Source organism: Ursus arctos, chromosome X (assembly GCF_023065955.2).
Source record: "Ursus arctos isolate Adak ecotype North America chromosome X, UrsArc2.0, whole genome shotgun sequence".
NCBI classification, from domain to species: Eukaryota; Metazoa; Chordata; class Mammalia; order Carnivora; family Ursidae; genus Ursus; species Ursus arctos.
In genome coordinates this window covers 70,434,095-70,439,749 of record NC_079873.1, presented here as the reverse complement: position 1 = coordinate 70,439,749, position 5,655 = coordinate 70,434,095, and the positions used below count along the sequence as shown (strand labels likewise).

The following is a 5,655-nucleotide window of genomic DNA, read 5'->3' as shown; positions in this document are numbered from 1 at the left end:
CAAAAGGGAGTGACATGATATATTCAAAGTGTTCAATGGGAAAAATATGCAACCAAGAATACTATCCAGCAAGGCTATCATTCAGAATAGGAGAGATAAAGAGTTTCCCAGAAAAACAAAAACTAAAGGAGTCCGTGTCCTCTAAATCAGCCCCGCAAGAAATATTAAACAGGATTCTTTGAGAAGGAAAGAAAGAACAAAAGGGACAAAGACAGATAAAATCTCCAGAAACAATGACAAAACAAGTAATATAATGGCACTAAATACATATCTATCATAATTACTCAATGTAAATGGACTAACCACTCTAATCAAAGGACATAGGGTCCATCAGAGTGGATAAAAATTAAGACCCACTGATATTCTGCCTAGAAGAGACTCATTTTAGACCTAAAGATATCTGAAGATGGAAAGTGAGGGGTTGGAGAACCATCTATCATGCAAATGGACATCAAAAGAAAGCTGGAGTAGTAATACTTCTATAAGACGAACTAGATTTTAAAGCAAAGACTGTAACAAAAGATGAAGAAGGTCCTTATATAATAATAAAAGGTACTCTCCAAGAAGATCTAATAATTGTAAATATTTATGTTCCCAACCTGAGATCACTCAAATATATAAAACAACTTATAACAAACATAAATGAATTCATTGATAATAATACAGTAACAGTGGGGGATATAAACACTCCACTCACATCAATAGATAGATCATCTAAGTAGAAAATTAACAAAGAAACACTGCACCAGGTGGACTTAAAAGAAATATTTAGAACATTTCATTCTAAAGCAGCAGAATACACATTCTTTTCAAGTGCACATGGGATTTCTCCAGAATAGATCACATGCTAGGTCACAAATCAGGCCTCAAGAAGTACAAAAAGATTAAATTGTACCATGGAACTTTTCTGTCCACAGCACTCTGAAACTTGAAGTCAACCACAAGAAAAAAATTGGAGAAGACCACAATTACATTTAGGTTAAAGAACATCCTACAAAGAATGAATGGGTTAACAAGGAAATTAAGAAATAAATTAAAAAAAACATGGAAACAAAATGAAAACATGATGGTCCAAAACCTTTGGGATGCAGCAAAAGTAGTCATATGAGGGAAGTATATAGCAATACAGGCCTATCTCAAGAAGCAGGAAAAATCTCAAATACACAGCATATCCTTATAAATAAAGGAGCTAGAAAAAGAACAACAAATAAGTCTAAAGCCAGCAGAAGAAGCAAAATAACAAAGATTAAAGAAGAAATACGTGATATAGAAACAAACAAACAAACAAACAGAACAGATCAATGAAACCAAGAGCTGGTTCTTTGAAATAATTAACAAAACTGATAAACCCCTAGCCAGACTTACCAAAAAAAAAAGAGAGAGAGAAAGAGAGAGAGAGACAGAGAGAGAGAAAGGACCCACATAAATAAAATCACCAATGAGAGAGGAGAAATAACAGCACCACAGATATACAATTATAAGAGAATATTATGAAAAATTATATGCCAACAAATCGGACAATCTGAAAGAAATGAATAAGTTTCTAGAGACATATAAACTATCAAAACTGAAAGAGGAAGAAATAAAAAATTTGAACAGACCAATAACCAGCAAAAGAATGGAATTGGTAATCAAAAATCTCCCAACAAACATAAGTCCAGTGCCAGAGAGTTTCCCAGGGTAATTCTACCGAACATTTAATGAAAAGTTAATACTTATTCTCTCAAACTGTTCCAAAAAATAGAAATGGAAGGAAAACATCCATACTCTTTCTATGAGGACAGCATTAACCTGATATCAAAACCAGACAGACTCCACTAAAAAAACAGAATTGCAGGCCAATATCCCTGATGAACACGGATGCAAAAATTTTCAACTAATACTAGCAAATCTAATCCAACAGTACATTAAAAGAATCATTCACCATGATCAAGTGGAATTTATTCCTGGGTTGCAAGGGTGGTTCAACATTTGCAAATCAATCAATGTGATACATCACATTTATAAATGAAAGGATAAAAACCATATGATCCTCTCAATGAATGCAGAAAAAGCATTTGACATTCCTGATAAAAACTCTTGACAAAGTAGGGATAGAGGGAATATACCTCAACATTCATAAAGGACAAAAGGAAAAACCCACAGCTAATATCATCCTTAATGGGGAAATATTGAAAGCTTTTCCTCTTGTCAGGAACAAGACAGGAATGTCCACTATCACCACTTTTTTTAATGAAAATAAGTTTTATTACATCAAGTAATATATACAAAGATGCAAACAATAATCAGTCATTTTCTTCCAGATGTTTGGATCAATTTATAGGTAAGGCAGAACTGAAATCCACATACAGTCTTTGTAGGAAAATGTTGGGTGGTTCTTGTTAGGTTAGGTTGGGTATGTTGCTCTTTCTTCTGCATTTATAACCTGTGTATTTTTTAAACTGATTTCAAAGCTCTTATAGTCATGCAAGCAAATGCTTAAACACAAAAGATGTTTCATTAAATGGAATCCACACCATGTGGCAAATGTATACACTAGAAACAAGACCTACAGAATTGTTGTATTAGCTTATGAAAAGGAACAAAAAACAAAAACAGCCTGGGTTACATAAATGTATTCAAAAGAAATGATGAAAAAGAGACACTGGTATCTTTGTTGTGAAATGGGTATATTTTATGCACATCTTTTAAATTAATGCTTACAACAAAAACAAAAACAAAACTGTGGGTAGTTCCTAACTATTTAAAATGTAAATCTTAATCAACTGCAAAATATTTTTCAATCTCAGAGCCTCATGAGCCATGGGAGAGACACGGAAAGGAGAAACCAAACTGTTACCATTTTGAAAGCAGGAGTTTCATCTGAACATGGGAGATGACCTGTAATTTCTCATCTTGGAAGGAGATGGAAAACCTTCCAAACTAACAGGTAGCTAGGATCTGGCATTCTGTTCCATTTCAACCAACCTTTCTGGAACCAGCCTTTTGGTGTGAATAATGCCTTGTTTTAGTCTCTCCATGGCTCTCATGCTCTGCACATATGTGGATCTAATCTCTTTCCCCAACTCCTCCATGATGGCCAATAGTTTAGCATATTTGCTTTAGGGTACACAGCTGTTCCCAGTTCCCTGGGTATAGCCTGGAGAATGTGGCCTGTAGTCACTCAACAGGTAGCAGTACTGTGAGGATGTCACCAGACTGGTGTAGGGTTGGTGGACACTCCCAGCGGTATTGAGGGAAGGGGAAGGCATGTGCACAGCCACGTTTGGTTTGTAAGACATCTCCCTGATCTGTGGGGTGCCCTGGCAGGGGCTCTGAGAGGCCAGCCTCATGGGGGTGGTGGTGGAGGCATTGGCAAGGCCAGGTGGCAGCAAAGTAGCAAGGCAGACCCACAGCCTAATGCCCGGCTATGTGCCCCACCCCCAACCCCCCCAACCAGCTCCTGCACACTTTTTGTTGTTGACTGCTGGGACCTCAGGAGCAAATATGACTGTCCCTCACCCTGACACCCACTGCAGCATATCACCCATACATCAGGAAGGCTGGCGTGGGGGGAGCCACAAACTTTGAGCAGAGCCATCAAGCAGGCCTTGGTCAGGAGGGCTAACCACTCTTAATTAACAAAGTACTGGAAGTCCTAACTTCAGAAATCAGACAACAAAAAGAAATAAAATGCATCCAAATCTGCAAGAAAGAAGTCAAACTTTCACTATTTGCAGATGATATGATACTCTATGTAGAAAACCCCAAAAATTCCACTGAAGAATTGCTAGAACTGATACACAAATTCAGTAAAGTTGAAAGATACAAAATCAACATATAGAAATCTGTTGCATTTCTATACACCGATAATGAAGCAGTAAAAAGAGAAATCAAGGAATCGATCCAATTTACAATTGCACCAAAAGCCATAAGAGACCTAGGAATAAACCTAACCAAAGAGGTAAAAAATCTGTACTTTCAAAACTGTAAAACACTAATGAAAGAAATTGAAGATGACACAAAGAAATGGAAAAAACATTCCACGCTTATGGATTGGAAGAACAAATATTATTAAAATGCCTATACTACCCAAAACAATTTACACATTTAATTCAATCCCTTTCAAAATACCATGAGCATTTTTCACAGAGCTGAAAGAAAAAGTCCTAAATTTTGTATGAAAGACAAGAGATCCTGAATAGCCAAAGCAACCTTGAAAAAGAAAAGCAAAGCTGGAGGCATCAGAATTCTGGACTGGAAGTTATATTACAAAGCTGTAGTGGTGGGAATGCAAACTGGTGCAGCCACTCAGAAAAACAGTGTGGAGGTTCCTCAAAAGGTTAAAAATAGAACTACCCTGGGGTGCCTGGATGGTTCAGTAGGTTAAGCATCTGACTCTTGATTTTGGCTCAGGTCATGATCTCAGTGTCATGAGATTGAGTCCCAAGCTCAGCATGGAGCCTGCTTAAGATTCTCTCTCCCTCTCCCTCTGCCCCTCCCTCCATTCATGCACATCTGCATGCTCTCTCAGTCTCTCTCTCTAAAGAAAAAAAAAATAGAACTACCCTATGATCCAGCAATTGTACTGCTAGGAATTTACCCCAAAGGATACAAAAATACTAATTTGAAGGGACACAAGCACCTTAATGTTTATAGCATCATTATCAACAATATCCTAATCGTGGGAAGAGTTCAAATGTCCATTGACTGATGAATGGATAAGGAAGACAGATATATATATATAATGGAATATTACTCAGCCATAAAAAAGAATGAAATCTTCCATTTGCTGGGCATGGACATAGGAGCTAAAGAGTATTATGCTAAGCAAAATAAGTCACTCAGAGAAAGACAAATACCATATGATTTCATTCATATGTGGAATATCAGAAACAAAACAGATGGAAAAAGAAGAGGTGATCCAGGAAACAGACTCTTACCTAAAGAGAACAAACTAAGGGTTACTGGTGAGGAAGTAGGCATGGGGATGGGTTAAATAGTTGATGAGTATTAAGGAGGGCACTTGTTAGGATGAGCACTTGGGTATTGTATGTAAGTGATGAATCACTGAATTCTACACCTGAAGCTAATATTACACTGTATGTTAAGTAACAAGAGTTTAAACTAGGGATGTACTGTATGGTGATTAACATAATATAATAAAAAATACTATTATTAAAAAAAGAAAAAAATAAGTAAAAATAAATAAATAAAAATTGAAAAAGAAAATTCAGCCTGGGTGGTAGTCATTTGAAGACTTGCTTAGGACAATAGGATCAAATCACAAAATGCCCTGTTGTTCACACCGTTGTTAAAAGATGCAATTCTTTCTCACATGGACCTTTTCTCTGACACAGCAGCTGGCTTATCCCAGATTGAGTGATCAAGGAAAGAGGGGAAAGTCACAGTGCCTTTATGACCTAGTATCTGAAGTCACATACTGTCTTTTCTGCATTATTCTACTCATTAGCAACGAGTCTCTAAGTCTGCATACACTCAGGAAAGGGCAATTAAGTTATACCTCTTAAAGGGAGGGAGACCAAAGAATTTGTGGGCATATTTAAAACCATCTCTCCAGCCAGTTACTCAGGGCACATTAGATAATCTAGCCTTTGAGTGAGGGGCCTGAAAAGAACTAAAAGCACAGCATTTGAGCACCCAAAATCTTAGGTG

At 37.0% G+C, this 5,655-nt stretch overlaps 1 pseudogene; it reads right to left on the bottom strand.

Annotated features, from left to right (window-relative positions):
* Positions 1 to 2,933: 2,933 nt before the first annotated feature.
* Positions 2,934 to 3,281, bottom strand: LOC113242120 (cyclin-dependent kinase 2-associated protein 1-like; annotated as a pseudogene).
* Positions 3,282 to 5,655: the final 2,374 nt, after the last annotated feature.